The sequence below is a fragment of the Sturnus vulgaris genome, chromosome 14, assembly GCF_052056855.1.
Source record: "Sturnus vulgaris isolate bStuVul1 chromosome 14, bStuVul1.hap1, whole genome shotgun sequence".
NCBI lineage: Eukaryota > Metazoa > Chordata > Aves > Passeriformes > Sturnidae > Sturnus > Sturnus vulgaris.
This window is the reverse complement of record NC_142256.1, coordinates 7,743,609-7,764,839: the sequence shown is the minus strand read 5'-3', so window position 1 is coordinate 7,764,839 and position 21,231 is coordinate 7,743,609. Positions and strand designations below refer to the sequence as shown.

The 21,231-nt window shown below is 41.3% G+C and overlaps 1 protein-coding gene across 3 annotated transcripts in view; it reads left to right on the top strand.

The window, feature by feature from the left end:
• Nucleotides 1–1,079: 1,079 nt before the first annotated feature.
• Nucleotides 1,080–21,231, top strand: part of PCDH11X (protocadherin 11 X-linked) — a 417,732-nt gene continuing 397,580 nt past the window's right edge. For 2 of the 3 annotated variants that reach the window (XM_088173063.1, XM_088173062.1), the window contains exon 1: nucleotides 1,080–1,466. The gene's annotated coding sequence lies outside the window, so the exon portion shown is untranslated. The remainder of the gene's footprint in view (nucleotides 1,467–21,231) is intronic. The other variant, XM_014888366.2, reaches the window with a different exon arrangement.

Genomic DNA, 21,231 nt, shown 5'->3' with positions numbered 1-21,231 from the left:
CACCCAGCATCCTCTGAAACCAGACAGCCAACACCTCCGAATCCGGCCACCCAACAACCCCGAAATCGGGCATCCAACACCCCCGAACCCGGCCACCCAGCATCCTCTGAACCCGAGCACCCAACACCCCCGAGCCCGGGCATCCAGCCCCGCCGCCGGGAAGATCCCGTTCATCCCCGGGCGCTGTCCCCCCGGCGCCCGTTCCGCTCCGGAGCGCGGCTCGGCCGGCGGCGGCTCCGCTGCCATCCCGGGCTGCGGCGGGGGCGGTCGGAGCGGGCACCGCCGCACTGACGGGCTCGGAGGGCGGGCGGCGGAGCCGGGGGCGGCAGCTCTTCCGCGGGCACGGGCGCTCTCGCCGCCGGGGCGAGGCCGAGGGGCGATCCCTCACATCCCCTCCTTGCTCCCCCGCCGCAGCGCTTGTGCAGGCGGGGAGCGCGGCGGAGGGAGGCAGAACGCACCGCCGGCGCTGAGCTGCCCGGCCGCCCCGGGCTGCGAGCGCCGCGCCCCGCTCCGGTCCCGTTCCCGCCCCGAGCGCCGGTTCTCCCCCGCTTCTCCCCTGTCTGGGAGCCGCCCGCCGGGCAGTACCGGAGGGCGGGGGGCGCCGACGGGGACTGGGGCCGCCCCCCCCGGCGAGGCGGCGGAGCGGCCACGCCGCCGCTTTCGGGGGATTCTCCGAGAGGAGCGGGCAGGGCGGCTCCGGGAGGGGGAACCCCCCTCGGCCCGGCTATTCGCGTCCCCGGCGTCGCTCCTCCTCCTGGCGCTGATGTCAGCCGCGGGGAGGGCCGGCTGGCAGCGGCAGAGCGGGGCGCGGGCGGCCGCGGCAGAGCCGAGCCGGAGCCGCCGCCGCCGCCGCCGCCGGGACAGCGCGGGCTCCGGGGCGCCGCCGGCAGCGCAGCCCGCGCCCCCAGGGCCAGCCGGGCCAGCACCGGGCCAGCCCCGCCGGGGGCCGGGCGAGCGCCCAGCGGCGGCGGCTGCCCCGCGGGGGGACCCGGCGCTCCGGTGTCCGCAGCCGCCCGGCGAGGGAAGGGCTGCCGGGCTGCGCTGCGGAGCCGCACCGAGTTCAGAGTCTCTCCGCGCAACTTGGGTTACGCGGCCGGACCTCTGCGGACTGGTGCGGAGCTTCCAGGGCGCGACTGCCTTGCCATCTTCTCGCGGCTGCAAAAGCAGATAATTGACTAAACCCAACAGAAATAAAACAAACTCAGGTTACCTAAAAGTTAGGATATCTTTTTTTTTCCCCCCCCCCCCCGTTTCTTTTGCAATTTTATTCCCTATGTGGAAGTCGCGTGTGATTCGTGCTCGGCACACTGCATGGGAAGAAGCGGCTGGCGCTTTGGATCGAGGATTTGCTGTTGCAAAGCTGTCTAACTTCCATGCAGCGGGGCAGCCTTCACTACTCTAAACGCCTTGATGATGTGCTGAGGAGCCCATGTAGATTGGCATCTTGTGCAGAGAAGGCGCTTAAGGTAAGAAGGGGGCTTGGGGAAAAGGAGGATTTTTGTATCTTTTTATATGATATCTTTTGTCCAGCATCCCCCCCACCCTTGGAAGCAGAGCCTCAGCGGTTCATCCAGAGCAGTATGGATAGGCTGGAACCGATCAAGTAAAATGAGAGTCCGCTCCTGTGAAAAGTACACGGAGCTCACAAGTGATTGCAAAAGCTGTATTATTTTTAGTCTGGTAGCACAGCACGGTGAGGATGTGTGCTCACGGCGCGGACAGTGAGCAACTCGCCTAGCTCAGGAATGAGGAGATCCAGGGCTCGGTCTCTGATGGGCAGTTTGCATTGGCTGCTGCATTTTGTTGAATGTGTGCCCCCCACTACCTCCCTAGAGCATCCCATCAGCCTGTTTGATTTGTTGTTTTTTGCAGATATAGTGCCTACTGTTAGTGAGAGGGGGTGAGGGATGCAAAAAAGCCCCCCAAACGTATGGAACATTATATTGATGTGATCATAGTCCTGTAATGGAGATTGCATTAAATGAGGATTGCATCAAAATGCCAGGCTGCTGTGAGAGCAGAGAAGGCAAAAACTATGCTAGATTGTAAATGAAGTTCTTTGATGAAGGATTTTCTTGAACCATGAAGGGATGTCTGTAAGCTTAAAGTTGCTGTGTATGTGGAGTACTGGAATGGGATGAAAACCAGATGAAGCTGAAATGTGTTTTAATTGACTCAAGCTCTGGATACAGTTAGAATTGGTTAGAGGCATTGCAGTGATGCCCAGTGAATTCTTGGTTTCAGCTATGGAGACCACAGAAAGGCGAGGAGAGAGCAGAACACAGAAAGACAAGGAGAGAATGTGATCGTGTGGGGAAGGGAAGGATGGTTCGTTTGTGACTTTTGCCATCGTGCTACAGATCCTGCAGCCTGCTGCCTACAGGCAGGAGCCTTGCAGACGATGTGGAAGGCAGAGGATTTATCTCTCTCGTTTTGCAGCCTGGGTGTAGTTGCCTGTAAAGTAGCTGCGAGGTGCATGGCAAGAGGCAAGCAGGGACCTATTTGCCCTTCTCGGACACTGAAGGAAACTGAGGCTGGGAGAGATGCAGCCGGCTCAGCTGATCCTGCCTTTTTCAGCTTGAATTGATAATACATTTTGAGTAATTGTTGCTGCTTATCTCAATCGGCAGAGGAGGGGAGAAGATGTTCAAGTTTATTGAACCAAAGCAGAGCTGAGGACAGTAGATACTATCAGCTCACCCTTGCATTCTTTTTGTGCTCAGTTGTATTCTGGCATGGACAACTGAGCCATAAAGAGCACCTTCTTCACGCCTTGCTGAAAGGAAGCCTAAAGACAACAAAAAAAGATTAAGTGAAAGATAAATTGTAACTTTTTGCTTGTCTGCAGTGGAAGTAGCATTGATCTGCCAGATTGCACAGGTCAAAAGAGGTAAGATAAGAAACAAAGTTATTTATTTATTTATTTATTTACTAACATTCCCACACACACAAACAAAGTTGGCGTGCAGAGGAGCATCCCAGAGCGCGGATGCACCATGGCTGAGCACCACCTAAGAAACAACTGATGTAAACAGCAGAGAAATTCATGTAAGAATCCTCAACAGTGCCCATGTGTAACTGCTAAAGAGTTGGTTAAATGCTGATTTACAAACCAACCCTGAATAGCTGATGTTCTCAGAAGGAATTTGTTCTCCCATTTGTGTGTAGAATCTCAGGTAACATTTCCAGAACTCAGTCTCTCCCTTGCTGTGTATTTGGCATGAAGTTGAGATGGAAACACTTATTTTAAATAAAATGAAGAAGAGCAGTTAGAAGCATATTGAATTCCTCTTAAGCATTTTATTTTGGCAAAAGACAACTTTTCCTGAATTGTAAGAGATAGGTTTAGAATATTCATGGCTTAACTCCAGGGAGCTTAGTGTTAGCTCAGTAGGCAGAAGGTTCTTCCTCTAAAGAGGTATCTGGAAAAGACATGTTTAAATTTCAAGCCATATTCAGTAGAGACTGTTGGTTTCCACATTTTAAAATCATTTTTTTATGCCTCTTAGGGGAATGATGCTTAATCTGGGCAATAAAGCAAGTGTTCCTAGCTCGCTTTTTTAATGGAGAGAGCAAGCAGCGAGCTCCAACTCTACTTCTATATGCCCAATACTCCAGATTTTACTCTATTTTTTATCAAATAACAGCTGTGGAAGAAATGTTGTCCTTTGAAAACATGGTTATCCATGAAGATCTTGGTGTGTATTTTTACTACAGAAGAACTCTACTTCATGGCTGCATTGTTCATTCTTGCAGCATTTCTTTAAATGTGAGCCTCGCTATAGTTAAAGGATAATTTATATTCAGTGTAGTACTGTCTGCACAGTGGAATTGGCTTTATACATCACAGCCTCTGCAAAGAAAAAAAAAAAAAAAAAAGAGATCAAAGATCTGAACCTGTGGTCCTGTATTGCATTTGTATTCTATGTGGACTTGAGTAATCTCATAGTGGAGCTATTCACGCTCCCACAGTTAGGAGTATGTCAGCCTTTCCATTAAAACACCCATTTGCTTAGGAATTTAACAGCTAGTTTTAAAGGACCGGCTCCAAGGGCTCCAAGTTTAAATTAGACACATTCATATAGCAGAAAGAAAAAACAGATATCCTAAACAGCGAAGTCTAATAGCATTTGGCAGTATTAAATTGGGGTTATAGAAAGCTTAGTAGAAAACAACACCTGTATGAAAAATTGAGAGGTTAAACGGGAAAAAAAATCCCCATCAAACCTTTCAAAAGGCCCTTGAGGATCCAGGTGAGAGTTTCTAGCTGGATTTTCAGGGGCCCTGTGGTTGTTAAGCAGGCAGTAGGACTTTTCTTGGAGGAGGAGAGCACTGGCTCCAAGCGGGAATTAGTCAGATCTCAGTTCAGTTTCACAGGAATCAGAACTAATGCCTTTGGCACTGTTCCAGGTAGTTTTTTTTGAGGGTTCAGTTGCAAGAACAATAAACCCCAAACCTTGTATTGTAACCCTTGTAGTTTTCCTTTCAATGAGCCAAAGAGAACCATTCACTTTTGAATAGTGCTGATTGTCAGCCCAGGTGCTGGGAGCCTTTGGGGGCTGCTGCTCTGCTAACTCTCACTTGCCAGGTTGTTCACCTGAAACAGCCAGCCCGGTAATCCTGCTTCCCATCAGCAAACTGCCAGCGGGGACAACGACAGAACCCTTTTGTCTAAAGCATCCCAGAGCCTTTTCCTGGAATTACAAATCCATCTGGATCCAAGAGTACAGTTGCACATTCTGTGTAATACCAATGTTCAAGGAGCAGGTTGAAGATGCAGCTTCCTGTATTCCAAGTATTTTGGACTGGATGAAATAAATGAGTATTGTTTGCCATTTACATAAAAATTCTTAGGGGAGATTAATATTCTTCTGTCCCAGTTACCTCTTTGTGCAATGGGTTGCTGAGGAAATTTGTTGCAGTTGGCTTTCGGGGGTGTGGTGAAGTAGCAGTGACCGTATCTGTGTTGGGTCTGTGAAAACTCATCCTCCTTGCAGATACACGGGCAAGCAATATGAGGTCAGGAGAAATTAATGTGAAAATTAGAATACAGACGAAAAACACTGTGGGATTTAGTCCGTGGACACAGTCAAATCATGGTAGTTTTGACAGTGAGTAGGAAACTGTGTCACAATTAAATATTCTTTTCCTTTGAAGTCTGTTGTCATTGTGTTTAATGAAATCCTGTTGGAAATTATTTCTGACACACTTCGAAAATATATGATTTCCCACAGACTATGCAAGATTTAGCCTTCTTGATGCAACATGGCCTGATCCAAATCTTCTTGCAATCTATGAAAAAATTCCTAGTGGAACAGAGCCTTCCATAACTGCTTTTTGCCTTACATTACATACATACTTTAACTTCTGCCACTCCTTCAGGAGTTCTTTATGTTCATGTGGTGTTGAAGGCGTTTCTGTAGAGGAGTTTTGCTTGCAGGGGTGGCAGAACTCAATCAGTTTAACAGCAAATGCTTTACTAACTTTTCAAGGAAGCTCTTTTTAAATGGTTGTTATTTTCCTTAATCTGAGTTGCAAAGGGAACCTACATAACCAGATCATCAAAGAACCAAATGCATTGTTAGAGAGACAGATGAATGTTGAAGTCGCTGGAGACTTCCAAATGCAGTAGTGAAATTACAAGCAGAGGTGCCCATGTCTTTCAAAGCCATCACTGGGGGTTTAACGTGGCAGTTCCCTGTGCTCACAAACTTCTGCTTCATCTTCCTGCCAAGGGAACATCTTGCCTTGTGTTCTACTTTGATGTGATATGGTTGTTTTGGGGAAGATTTTCTTCCTCCAAGCCAGTCTAGAAAATAAGATGTCACTGGTGATGTAGTCTGTTTGTATATCAGTGTTTATCTGTTGCATCCTTAAGGACATAGTTTTATTATTGTTGTAGGAATTTAATTAGTAATTATGTACGCTTGATGCTGTCTACTGAAGTAGCAGGGAATACATGCTAAAGGGGAAAAAAATCGAGTATAAGTTTATAATGCTTATGCACAGCATATTTCATTTAACCAACTGTGCTATCTTGTTGAATAAATAAATGTATATGTATGGAAATCTATGATCTGCTGGATCCGTGTTCTCACACGTGGGCACACTGCAGCCACATGCACTCATGTTTCCAGCTGCAGTCCCTGGCACAAGGCACAGGCATGCCCACCCCAAGGAAAGTATGAAATGCTTGGGGGATGACTGAACTGCAGGTTCCATAAAATGGAGCAGAGGGAACAGTTATAAAAAAGCCAACTGTCTCCCTCCAGCCTGTAACTCAGATTTCATTAGGTCACATTTTTTTTAATAATCCTCCCGAGAAAGGAAATTTCATGACTGAGTTTTGTCTCTGCTAATGGAAGTAATAATTTCAACCCATGTTTAGTCATTTCTGCAGGTTCTGTGATTGCTTTTGTAGTTATAAAAGTTTGTATTTCCCTGTCTCCTGACGAGTGTGGAGCTGTGTGTCCTGACAGGCACACTGTTACCTGGATTATTGGTTTTCCTTGGGTGTGATGATATTTTTCTTCTTGAAATGGAGCACAGCTTCAACAGGAGGCATCGTGACAAGGTGCAGGTTGGATTCACAAACTAGGAAGAGATTTTCCTAGGACTTGTGTGATGTTTCTGATGGAAGACCTAGACTTGTTAAATAGCCAAAGAGAGTGCCCTAGCATTCCCTAAAGAAAAGTGCAGAGGAACTCTAGTGTTTGGAAATTCCATTAAATGGAGACTTAAAAAGAACTGTAACGTGCATTTATAACTCTGAACTCAAATGATTTAGGGCCTCAGTGTAGTAGTTTGTTTAGATTATAGTTGCTGTCAGTAATTCAGAAATATATGTAGGGTATAAGGATGAAACTAAAGCTATCATTAAATGGAGTAATGGCTTCACTATGTCACTCATTTAATTGACCCTTGGAAAATGTGCGTGGCAATGTGCTGTAAATCAAAATCAGGAGTGCAATGCAACACAGTGATGATTTTGGGGATGAAAATTGGGAAAAGAATATGTAAAATTCATTTTCTGTTCATCTCCCTGCCTTGTCCTCCTTTGAGGCTTTCCAGAATGAATGGATTCCAGTGAAGGGTTTTGAAATAGTTTCTGGTAATGGGGACTCTCCTCCAGGAGATCAGCTCAGTGCTTGTCAGCTGAGTGTACATCCAGAGATCTCTGTTTAAAATTCATATTCAGGAGATCTGTAATTTTATGACTTATGAGAAAAAAATGTGATATATGAAGAAAATCCAGCGTTTTGCTGTCCTAGTTTGTCACACTGTGACCAAGGGGCAGCTGAATTGGCAGTTATTACTTCTTTATCTTCTTTGATTCCACCAGAAACTTCAGGAAAAAAAAAACACGTATACTTGTACATGTGCAATTGTTTATGGCATTAGTGAAATCTGAGGAGTGATAGCTACAGAAGGGTCCTTAGATACTGGGAAATTAATGTATTTTAATTATATGTAATCAATCTGGAAAAAATTATGACTAGAAAAGTAGAAGTATAATGAGATTTTTGGTATTCACTTATTCCCCCACCCTTTTTCATATATAAGCCCTTTAAATATATCTAGGAGAACAGCATAAACCACACTTTCTTAGCAAGAAACTCCTTTAAAATCCCTCTTTAAACAATTACAGAATGGTCGGCCATCACTTACAGTTATTTGTCTTTTGACAACGTGCTCATTCAAATATCAGTTTGTATCTTGCACAGTTTAGATTTATCCACATAGAGAAAGAAAACCATTTTCATGAACTGCACTGGGAGTACCCTAAAGCAGAATGCAAAGTATGCTTGAGATCAGTTCACAGAACATTAACTTAAGGTGTTTCAAGCTAGAAAGGGGGAGAAAAAAGACACTTGGCATATCATGAAAAAAAAAAAAAAGTTAAAAAAAGTGGGAAATCAAAGACTTTAATGCTTTCAAAGAAACGTGTCACTCGTGTCTCTGGTCAGAAACTGTTGTGTTCTGGCTGAGGAATGAGGTGGGATGTGTTGGATGTTGGCAGCCCTGGGAGCAGTGAGCCCTCCTGGCTGTGTCAGTGCTGAGCCATCAGAGCCCTGAGCAACCTGAGCTTGTGTGCAGAAGGCAAAGCCATTCCTGGTGCCTAAATACCAGTGACTCCCTCAAGAGCTTTGAGTGTTTTAATGGAAGCACTTAAAAATCCCTGCTTTCTTCCATCCCTGAAAACAAAGTAAATTGAATTTACTCGTGCTTGCTCTTTCTCACTTTTTAAATTTGACTCAACTGTCTTTGAAATAAGTTTGTTAATTGAAGCTGAAAAGTTGATGCTTTGATGGTTGAGTTTGGGGCCAATTATTATTTGACATTCTGTGTTTTGTGGCTCATCAAATGGTAAAGCATCAACCAGTCTGTCCAGGTAACTGAGTGGAACCCTCAGCACTGGAAAAAGACATGGTTATATTTTAGGACAATGACACTAAACAAGAAATACAGTCAGAAAAAAAAGATTCTTTCTACTTTCCATTAATCTAAACTTAGACAACAAACAGAAGTTAAAGCACTGAAGGAAGTTTATAAACAGAGGAAGAACTGTCTGAAATTTACCTGAATTTAGGATGAAATTTACTTTTATACATAGAAACATAGATTCCTTGTAGAATCTTGGGTTACATCTAAAATCTATTGTATTATCTATTAGGTTGAAGAAAAAGGTAAATGTGCTGGTAATTTTTTTGTGCTAGGACAGTCTTTTTGTGACTGTATTGCCTTCCACAGCTCACATTCAGTAGGAGCTTCCTGACAATTTGAATGGGATTTGGCTCCAATTCCGTGTTTGAGTAGTGCTCTTTGGAATCACTGGGTAGGGTACTTTTAAAATACAAAAAAAAATTTCATTAACAAAGTATTATTGTTCTTTGAGGCTGCTTAGCATCATATACTGGGTCAATTGTCCCGTTGTTGCTTTCTTTGGATATTTTTTTTTCTTGCTAACTTAAAGCAGGTTTCAGGTTTTGGTCATTGTTCAACATCAGTGGGAAAACACAAAACCCCAGAATGTTTGCCTGTTAAGTTTGATGAAAACTTTATCTGGTTTAATAAAAATGCCATTTGCTGTCAGTCCTTTAATGTCAGTGTTTGTACTTTTGTTGTAGTGCACTTAACAAGAAAAGAGGATTTAGAAAGTAATGTCTGAATCAAAAATTGTGCAACATGCCTCTGCAAAAAAAGTGGAGAGTCTCAGTTCCTTACATGTAATTCACTTTGGCAGTTGCAGTACTTTTAAGCTCTATTGTATTATAAATGCTAAAAAAGCTTGAAAGAAATCATTGGAAAAAGGTTTAGAGTAAGTGATTTAGAAGAGGCTGGCAGGTGGTAGTGTGGCTACTGCAGGATTAACTAAATTCTGGAAATGCAGTCACTTCAGAGTATTGGATCCGTGTCTTGATTTAGTCATTACTGAAGCAGAAATCACTTTGCTGATCTGCTGAACTGCGAGACAGAGATACTAATCAACCAACAGAAATTGCTTTCTGAAAGATTTGGGATGTTCCAGTGATTAAAGGGATAACTTGGTCAGGATACCTCTTCAACTGCTGTGTATATGGTTACATGTATATATGATATTTATGTAAAACCGTGGCACTACAAATAGGTTTTTTGGAAACCTCTAAGGGGAAGTGAAGTGGAAATGATGAAAATTCAAGATACTCTTGGAAACAGCTTCAGTGTGTTACTATGGTAGTAAAATACTTGTTGATGAGCCTCACAAAAGTTAGATGTCATTGGATATTTCTTAGTCTGATGGCTGAGGGAATTAACATTTTTAACAGACTGTTTTGTGATCCATAAGACCCGTTTTAGGATGACATACATCACTTTGTGAGCCACATTTATGACAGATTTTCCTTCTTTCCTTTTCTTTTTAATACTCTCTGACTGATGCAGTCTTTACAACCTCAACCATAACTGTTTTGGAGGGAGAAATGTCAATTCCGTTGTGGGTTGGCAACAACCATTTTCTTTCTCAGCTTTTGTGAAGGACTCTGGAAATGGGAGCCCTATTTGGAGTCACATATTTCTGTCAAAATGTAGAGTTTCCTGCTGTCCTTGATATCAGAGTGATTTTAGGCTGAGTTCTACATGCTAATTGCACTAAATCCTTTGCCATTTTATGTTTCCTGACTGTAAAATCTCTGTATTCATTGAATTTCCTAGTGGTTCGAAGTGCTGCAAGCACCTTAGATAATCTTGGTAGGAAACCCAAAGAAATACTTGAAGCGGATTCTCCTTTCTTCACACTACAAAAACGTTCACTTAATTTACAGAGGTATCCTTGGAAATTTTCAAAGCTTGACCTAAGGCCCTAAGCAGCCTAATGTAACTTAGAAGCTTGAAGCAGGTTTGGCCAGACAGACTCTCCAGAGGTCTCCCAGTCTGAACTTCCCTGTGGTTCTATAAAAAGACATTGACTCCTCTATGTAGGTCACTGCTTTTTGCCTTGTCTCAACTGTGATTTTTTTTTTTTTTTTTTTTTTTTTTCCTCAAATTCAGGAGTTTGCTCTGTCCTTGCTGTTCTGGCTGTTCAGGTGGTGAAGAGGAGAGGAGCAGGACAGGAAAGGGAATGTAGCAGTGAGCAGAAGAGAGCTGTAATTTCTGTGCTGGGTCTCAGCACTGCTTGCTATTGCTGTCCCTGTCTCACAATGTTCTGTTTGGTGTCATTTTGGGGGCCTCCTTCAGCTGAGGTTATAGAGACAAGGCTGCCACTTCAACAAGTCATCTCTTCACTTTGTGCACGGCCCTTCTGAATACAGGTTGAAGTACTGCTTTTGATCTGTAAAATTCTTTTTTGTTTCCTTTCTCTTTCCAAGGAAACCCTGCTGTTCGTTTTTGTTCTTCTTTAAAGGCCAACTGGAAAGCAGAAGCCTCAGCTTTATTAACAGAGCTGAGGGCAAGAGAACCTGAGACTGATTCTTTGCCCTTAGTCCTACAAAACCTAAGTTAGTTGACATTCAGAGCTGTAAGACAAACTTGTTAATTCAGTTTTTCCTGAGGGTTTTCTGGGGTGGACACATTAGCTGGAGTGTAATTTTGTTTGTATTTGTGAAGAGTGTTCTGCTGATGCTTCATGTTGATGGTTTATTGCTCTTGACTACAAGAGTGACTTGAGGTTGATTGACAGATTCCCTACAGAAAAATGCAAGAAATGCAGTTTCCAAAGAAAGACTTAACAGTGTATGACTTTGAAGATACAGGAATAAAATCAGTTTGAGAATAGGCAATAGTTTTATGGGCAGAAATTTAAGTGCTTTTATTAAATATATTAAAAGATCCCTACAAATAACACCAAGGGTCTTAACAATTCTCAAAAAATATATTTATGGTTACAGAAGTTCTAATTTATTTGTTGTTTCATCATGGAATTACTTGCCAAAGAAGACAGCCAAACAAAAATTGTTCACTGGAAAGCAATGATGGAGGTGCCTAAATGTGAACAAGCATTTCATGATTTTTACTGTTGTTAAAGCTTCATTTCTGGTAGTTTCATTTACTTTCCATGCTGTCTGTCTAACATGATGTCATTGGTATTTTTTATTCATCTAAAAGGATCATGATACTGCCTATGCTAAATTTAGCTGAAATTTAGATTAAAAATTACTTCCGTGGGTTTGTGTTGGTTTATTTGGGCCAATTTTAACTGAAAGCTCAGCAGAATACTGCAAGTACTCATTCACTATTTTCCATCCTTGACTCTTGCTGTACCATTTTGTTTCTGCTGTCTGCAAAAGAACATTCTCCCTTAAAAAAATACTTAGGTGTTACTAAATATTTCACTAAATGTCTGCTGCAGGCAATTTGTTGGACTTTAAACATAGTTCCACAATTATGGACTGTTTCCTTCAGATTCCATTGATGAAAGCTTCTTATCCTAATTATTTGTTTATCTTAATGAATGCATGGTAAAGGCTGGATTGAATTTGCACCATTAGACACTCTCGGTCTGATATTTTCAGAACCCTGCAGATGTGGATTTTAAATAAATGAAAAGAGCAGATGGCATACAGGGAAATCTTTGGTAGGCCAAGGAGCTAAATCAAAGTTTCCCTGAGTTCCTTATGAGGAGGTACCTCATGTAGGGGCTGCTTTTCCATCACTAGAAAATTTAATAATGACCTGTTGATCTACAGTATGTTGTAGAATCTCCTAAATATGCAGAATATTCTTTAGGAAAAGCCTGAGCCATAGGAAGAGATCTGCATTGTGTGCTCTGCTTTTTAGAATGTATTTTAACGTGGGGCTTAGGCTTGCTTTGAGACAATCAACCCTGATGGTGCTGAATATAAAAAATGTCAATATAATTAGTCATCTCCAGCAGAAAATAATTTTTGCCATTTTTTTTCCCTGTGTGGAGGAGAGGATGAACTGGTTTTCAGTTACTCTTTATCATTTTGGTTTCTATTTTTGCTGCCGACTGGGAACATTTACCAATTACTTTTTTCCATCTTGTATTTAGAGATGGGCTATCTTATGAGATAAAGATTTAGAACTGAAATGCTCTGGTGGTAATTCAGCAAAAGCTACTCCTGATGGTGAGGAGTAGGAACAGAACTGCCCATGGTCAGCTTTGGATAGAATGTGAGTTACATACACCACTCTCCTCCTGATCCATGCTCTCTTAATTCAGACATTGCAAGCATTCATTGTAGAACTTTATATTAAATGTTCTGGGTGAGGCACTTATATATGAACTGTTTATGTTTCGTTTGACATTGATGCAACTGCAGTAAAAGTTATGTGAATAAAGGATGGTACCCAGAAAGTCAAAGCACAGATAGTTGTTCTTATCCTTCCCTGATTTGAATTCCCCTAAAAGAATCTCAAAGATCCATCAGTCAAGCATATGTAGGCAAGAGGGTGCAATGTAAATATATAGTTACTATCATAGGTAGCAGGTATGGGCTCTATAACCACAGGGAAATCACAGATTTTCAATTTCCCTTGGAAGGTGTTCATTATTAGAAAGTGTTACCAGAGTACTGTTTGTTGTCGGAGAAGAAAATCCTGTTCAAGTTTTTAATGAATCTCTTGAGAGATTCATCAGATTTACAGGTTAAAAAAGCTGTAAACATTCTACTGGGAGCAGTCATTAAAGGGAAGATGAATGTGAGTTATCTGCACACTTCTTCTGAAACAGAAGCCCTGAAGATGATTTACAAACCAAAAAGCTGTTTCTCTTTAAATGATCTGTGTTGCTGCATTGTGCAATGAAATACAAAGTACGATTAAAGTAAATCTGCAGAATGAGAACCAGATACAGTGTTTGGAGAATTTTATAGGTAAGGCTACAATGATCTGAGTTTGAAGGGAAGAAGCCTGAGACAAATGTTTCCTTCATTTCTAGATTACAAAAAGCAGTAGAGTGCCAGAAAAACCCTTTCCTGCATAGACAATCAACTTGGAGGGCCTTATGTTGGAAATCTGATTTCCTAAATGAAATAAAAATGAATTAATACAAGATTTGTAGATTAAATATATTTTTTTTTAATGAAAAAGAAAAAAAAACAACAAAAAACTCAATCCTCTGATGAGTTCCTTCTTTTGGTAAATCTGGAAGTGACAGCAGAAGCCTGCTAAAAAGTTTGCCTTTCCACGAGGCACTTCATACCCTTGACTACTCACTCAAGCTTGACTGACCCAGCAGAAATGCTGTTAAGAACTCATAATTTGTGATGAAACTGCTTAATCATTTTTTCTTATCTGGAGTATAACAGATGCAATGAAGGGAACAGTTTTGAATATATCACTAAAAGATAAAAGGCAGATAAGTATTTCTAAACTAATTTGTCAAAAATTTGATCCTTGAAAGATTCTAATTGGTCACTTAAGATTCTGCTGGAGGTGTTTTGGTAGCCAAATATCTCCTGTTTCTTCAGAAAACTCCAGGAAAAGAATGGGAAAGGCAGTTTTGTTGTAGTTGGGGTGAATTCTGGCATTAGTTTTGTTTGGTTGATGTAGCTCCTCAGTGAAGCACAAATGCTCTGAAAACTTGGAAAACAAGGAAACATGAACTGTGTCCCAACCACATCTGTTGAACACAACAGCAGTGGTTTCACAGCCACTCAGCTTTCCAAGAGGTCAGCCCCTCTGCAAATAATATGCATAACAAACTGCTGTATTCACACAGCCTCATCATTATGAACAGGGTGGATTTCAGCTGACACTGCCATTCACAACATGGTGTTACCAGTTTAGTACACGACTGCCAATCTGATCTCATTGTCAGACTGGAAATCATCAGGGCTCCAAGGTAATCACCATCACACCAACAGGATTGATGCTTCACACCAAGAGGATTGATGCCCCGCTGCATTTTTAAAATATTTTGTAAAGATTATCTGTTCCTGAGTAGTTTTTTTTTTTTTTTTTTCCCAAGAAGTGTGTATGTGCATTTTTAAATTTTTTTTTCCTGTTAAAAGCCTGTATGGGTATTGTATATGCATGGACGTGCTGTGGCCATAAAAAGCATGATTTATGTCCTTGCTCTAAGCTGGACATTAAACTTTAAGGCTTTGGGCAAGCTTCTTCATGTGAGGCAGACCCAAGGAAAATCCATCTCTGACCTGGCACATGTGCAGAATCCTCTTGAGCAGACTTCAGCCATGGCATTTGTAACAGCTTGGCTGACAATAAAGGTAAATCAAGACAAGAAGAGTTCAGGTCTGCTCTTGCTTAAGACTGGAATATCACAGAACATAAAGGAATGTGCTCATTCATGCAGAATCATTTTTGTGATGCAGCCTGTTGGTGGGAGGTTAATGAAGAAGCCTTGTGACGTGTTTTGGACTGACGTTGTGTTTGGGTAGATCTTAAATACCAGTGGTGCAATGTTAGATTTTATGTTCCTTACATTTCCTTCTGCAAGAATTTACTTCTGGACTGTCATTTCTCTAAGTGACTGGCAAGAATTTTGCCAATTTTCATTTTCCACTGTCACCTTTCTGTGCCTGCTTGTCTCCCACTGACTCCTACTTTTCCACAGACATGGGCCCTAAAAGGAACATTTCTTGCTAGGAGAGCTGGAGGTGCCAGAAGATGATTTGCACTCCTAGGACTATGTGCTTCACAAAGGCTTGGAAGATTTTGGGAAGGATGCCAGCTAGTGCACAGACAGTTTGGCTCTCTGAGCCCAGCATTAAGGTTAACAAGTTGTAAATAGCTGCATGTTGCCATTATCTCCAAACCCTGCTGCTTTCAGGACGCCATGAGGGCCATAATAAGAATGTTGTTCATTGCTTGTTGTATTTTTTTTTTTCTCCTTCTCTTGCCCAGCACTTACTGAAGAATAAGGTTTAAAAGTTGGACAGCTTGTGATGGGGTCTTGTGATTCTTTCATTTCAGTGACCAGTGAGTTACTGGTGGAACTCTAACAAATGGATCAATGAGATGAGGGGGAAAACTGAACTCAGACCTGCCACTGTTTTTTTAAAGAATTATTTATAGAATGGAATCTTGGAATAAAAAAAAAAATCTAGATTTTTTTTTTAAAATCCAAAAATAAATACAGTGTTAAAAGAGCTGAATATATTTACAGTATCTCGTGTAAACTTTCATATATGTATAAGGCTTTCTTGCAGCTATATAAATCTGCACATCTTGATTGATGTCTTTTGAGCTGTGCTGACTTATAAAAAACATGGATTGTATCTAACATATGCCACTCAAAGCTACAGTATCTCCTTTTTCAGACATATATAAAAAATCAACTTGGTGCATTTAATGAAAAAATATTTTCAGTGTTTAGGAGATGCTTGCTTTGCTTTGAGAATGTCTAATGTATTAACTGTTGCGTGAATGCTCAGTGAAGTGGCCAACTTTGAAAAAAAAAAAGATTAATTAATCTTTATTAGTATATATTTTTCATGCAACAATAATTTCCTGACCCAGGAAGAGTTGTTCTATCAAAATGTGGAATTATATGTGACAATTTCTTTCCAACAGTGATCACTGAGACACATTAGGCTCGGATGTGCTGTGAAAGAACTGAAGCCTGATGTCATTCTCCTGTTAGTGTCCTCTGTCTGAAAACACAGAAAAAATGTGGCATGATTTCATCTGAAGAAGTGAAATTTCTCCATGTAGACATAAAATAATGACAGTTTTAACAAGAGTAACACCAGTAGTATTGGTGATAGTACCACTGAGCTGATGACCCAACCAGGAGCAACAAAATTCCCATGGCAGTTTCTTCCCAGGCGTTTTTTAATGTATCAGAATAACAAAGGGAGAACAAGCTGGGCAAACAAACGTCAGTGCATGAACATTCTGTGCCAGGAGCTGATGATCATTCATTCATTCATTCATTCATTCATTCATTCATTCATCCATCCATTCATTCATTTTTGTCCATTTATTTTGGAGAGGTAGGAGGGATGGAGGAGAATACATTGCATTACCTGGGAGTGCCCTGTTGAGTCTCTGGCTGAGCTGTGTCTGCCCTAAGCCTTGTACATTTACAGTGGAGCTAAAAAGGGACTCCTGTGTAGGAAAGGATTAGAGCAGAGTCTTGGAGGAAATTTCATAGATGTGATGACTTGGCTGTAGAAGTGCATGGCTGGAACTGCACAGCACTGAGATGAATATTCTGCAATATGAAGGCAGAGTGCCAGGGTGAAGGGAGTGTGTTCAGAGAAAGTGTGGCTTTGGAGCTTCACAATAAAGAGAAGCTTTGAGGCAAGACACTGAAGCACTGAGGAAAAAAAAAAAATCAAAAATCCTCAGCTTTTTTGCCAAGCTATCAGGGAACACAAACCAAGATGAAACATTAAATTCTCGTAGAGAAGCAACCAAGTGCTGAAGAAAAATGCTAAAATGTGCAGATGAAATTGATGGTTCCTAATGCAGAGTGCTTAAGAGGCAAAAACAGAAGTGCAGAGTTAAATAACGTTGAACAGAGGATGCATGGAATCTGTCAATTTTTTTCTTTGGAACTAAGTTTTTGGGGAAGTTGATGTTGTGATTCAGTTTGCCTTTGATTGACGGTCTGCTTATGGCAACATAAAGGATTTATTGGGTTTTTGGTACAAATGGAACTCTTTAACCAAATCATAGGACAGAAGTACAGAATTCTAGTACAGAGGACTCCTGTGTTTTTATTGTATAGTTCTATGAGGGATGCAGAAATGCTTTGCTCTATATAAGATCCAAAGGGGGAAATTATTTTGGTAAGAATTCCCCTTAGAAGGCTTAAATTCTACAGAATCCTCCCCAATGACATTGACATACCTCAAGATCAAAGGCTGGCATGTTTACAGGTTTATCATGTATGAATCCTCCTGTTAAAGATCTTCATGGAAGGTCATTCTAACCTACCCCATTTCATTTCATTTCTGTAAAGTCAGTGCATAGCAATTGAAGAAAAGGGACTTGTTTTTAATATGTCAGAAACGTACAGTTTCTTCAATATTCAGCTCATGAATATTCATGTATTTTTGTCAGTATGTCTTCATTCCAGAAGTAGTAATGGGACTGTAAGAATGATGATGTCCTGTGAGTGGTGTGGAAATTTGCTGAAGGGAAATGAGCTGCAGGTTTTAGCAGAATGGGAGACACAGCCCTTCTAGCTTATTTTCAGGCAAAATGTGATGAAACTGGAGAAAGAGGGAGACAGGTTTAAAATTCACAGAGACTCAACTCAGCCCTGAGTAAACTTGTCCCACTGTAATAATGGCTGAGGAACCAGAGTGATGACAATTTGTGTGTGAAATTGTATCTCTGTAAAATAATGCACGTTTGTCATGGTTCAGTGCAGCTTGTAAGAGAGCACTGCATGTACCACACACGTGGTGCTGTCCATGGAGTTGGTTAGAGGCCATTTCACTCTGCTTTTACTTTCATTAGAAATTGCTCTGTCTGCACTTGTATAAACTATTGCTGTGTGCAGGCATTGCCAGCAATGCTCTTTTCATTGTTGCAGAGCTTTGCTGTAGAGATGAGGCTTTTAGTTCCATGTTAAGAGACAGTTTATTCTTTTATTTTTCTTTAGTTTAAGGGTTTCATGGTTCTGCTTAGTGTGCCAATTATGAGGATGACAGAAATACTGCCTCGGCTGACACCACCAGGGTCGTTTCACTTTTCCTCACCTGTTTATTCAGATAGCAAATGACATGCACTTCCAGAGGACATGATATCTCGTGTTCTGTGCTCATTCTGACAGATTGATTGGACAAAACATAGAGCCAATGTGAAATATGGAAAATATATGTTGATTGGCATCTCCCATAAAGTCCTTTTCATGGAATAAGAGGAGAGCTGCCTGGTGCAAGGTTTTCAAATGTTCAGAGGCTGAATCACACAGATGTGTGTGGAAGGATCCCTCAGAATGGAAAAGAATGATCTTGGAGCAGCCAAATTTTTCCCTTTATCCTTCGAGTGTTTACAGTGTTGGTGTGCAGCACTGAACACATTGTGACTCCATAGGCACTGGAAATTTGGGGAAGAATTACTGGACATTCAGAACAGAATTTGTACATGATTCAAGTCTCTCTTGGGCAAATACAGCGTGTTGGAAACTTGGGAAGAGTCTATGTTATGTAACCAGGCTCAGTTTCACAGCTGATTTAGAAAAAAGGGCATTTTGCTTCCCAGAATGAGATTTGGGGAAAGAAATTTTGTCTTGATCAAATGCAGCAGCTGCTGCAGTTTATATTCAAGTGTGATGCAAATCAAGCCCCCTTTTCTGCTCTGTTCTGTTCTGCCCAAAGAGGGAACCATTGTTGGTTTCTTCTTTTCATAGGACTGGTCTGTGGTTTGACCCCAGCAATTATGGATTAAAAAAAAAAAAAAAAGACATACAAGTTCTGGAATATTGTAATGAAACATATAAACAATTTAAAAATACTTAAGTGATGAATCTGTGTTGTAAGAGCCAGCTGCAGAGTACTTATAACTGGAGTATGTTAAACCATTTAAATATTCCAAACATTATGTACAACAGATCTTGTACTAATTCATTATGAAAACAGCAATTTCATTTAATCATTTATTAGCTATTTATAAGGTGTCTGCATATCAAATATGCATACAGATTGTTGTTCTACCTGGCGACCAGTATAATGCTTGCATGTGCAATCACTGATGATTATTTTTGGGGATCATTGTTCTCAATTACTCCTCACCAGCACAGTGTGGTTCTGAGATGAGTGTGTTTAACGGAGTAAATGAGTCTTTGTCCCCCTAAGAGGGCAAAACCCCAGCAAATTGTTCAGAACAATACCCAGACTTGAATGTAAGTCATTCATTCCTCATTTCTGTTCCCTTCTGGAATGTGCCTTTGCCACTGTCTCCATAAAGACACTGCAGCAAGCTGCCCAGAAAGGCTCTATTATAATCTCTGTCCCCAGAGGTTTGCAAGATCCAGCTGGGCAGAACCTGAAGCAGGGTGGTGTGAATTGGGTACTGACACCCCTGTGCAAGGGTTGGACTGTGGCCCTTGCCAGGGCTGTTCCAAGGGAAGGATTCAGTGACTTCCCAGCAAGTCACAGAGTGGGACTAAGCTGAGGGCTCTTCCTTATCTCTCGTGTTTCCAAGGCTGTTAAACACAGTTTGATTGTAGCACACAATGCTGGACCCCGATGAACAAAGAAACACATCCAGAGGCATCAAGCTGTGCCATACTCCAGAGTCCTGATCCTTGGGACTTTCCTCACCCTGCTGCAGTGCTCTGGGGTTTTTTCATGACTGCCATGTGAGTTTCAGCTTTCCCCTTGTGATAATCAGTTTCTTTGATGGGTCTTACTGGAGTGTGGATACTACAGGATCCAACTGTTATTAGCAGGATACTGTTTGTTACTTTTCTTACATCCTCATCTGAATCTCTTCATTGTCTGATCATTGAAGCCTTGAAAACCTTAATCAAGAATTTGCCACCAGAGTTGTAATATATCCAAGACTCCCAAATCCTAGAGCCATGACTCTTATCCATGTCCCATAAATATTTACTGTTTTGGAAAGAGCAGTGTATTTAACATCACCTAATGCCAACAATAAATGTACAATGCTCAAAAAGGAACGTGCAGCCACCTTGCTGAAATGCACCTGATGAGGTTCAGAGAATTCTTTTTCATGCCCTGCCATGACTCTGCCTGCTGCATAAACCAGGATACACTAAGTTAGGTGCACATTGAACATGACTGGTGAAATTCTTAGACACTGGTAAAGTTCTCACTAATGGGATTGTTTATCACATCTGGTCTTATTAAGTATGTGAAGACTGGAAAAGAATTTGTAGGTCACCTCACTATATAGTCCTTTTCATGAATGTACTTACAGACCATTTAATCTTATAGAGTGTGGAAAAGGGATAAGATTTTATTGCAAAAAATAATTTTCTCACACACCTCAGTACTTTCATTTTTTATTTTTTTCCTTCCCGAGTAGATAAATGTAAAAATTTCTCCTGCCAGCAAAGAATTGATAAATTACTGGAGACTTCAAAACAGCTGATTCCCATAGTGATACATTGCTTTGTCCTGTCAGTGTTAAAATCCTGGATGCAAGTTTTTAGTACTGAGGTATTTGAGGACTTCTATACCATGCATTTCTTGTGAGATGATTCTCACAGACAATGAAAATGTGAATTATCCACAGAGACTTGGCATTGTTTGTGATGCTCTATGCCAGTGCACCTGCATCAGCTTCACTCTTTTTAATACCTGTGTTGTTGCCACTTTTAAAACTGAGTTTACATTTTGTTGCATTCATGGCTCTGATTGCCTTTTCTGATCTATAGGTACATACTTACACATAAAAAGTCAGCAGCTGATAAAATTAAATGGCAGATAAGGAAAACTATGAAAGGCCTGAATCTCAAGTCACACATCAGTACCTGTGAGCCTCCAAGAGGGTGGCACAATATGGCATTGAATCAAAATTAATATTGTTACAGCAACAGCCATCGAGCATCAAGTATTTCAGGGATTATTGACAGACTGAAAGGAACTGCTGCTTGCAGTAATCAACAAAACTCATCTGGTCATTAGTCACCAGGAATACCTGCAATGAAATCTTCATTGCTGTTTTGACTTGAAATTGATGGATGTAATGGTATAATTTTTTTTTTCATAACAAACATTCATTTGCTGTTTATTCATTTTTTCAGTGTTCCTGCCACCTAAATATATTTCCTAAAATAGCATAGAGGAAGGAAATTATCTGAAATTGTCTACAAGGGCTTGTATAAAGTGCTGCTTTTGCTGCTGC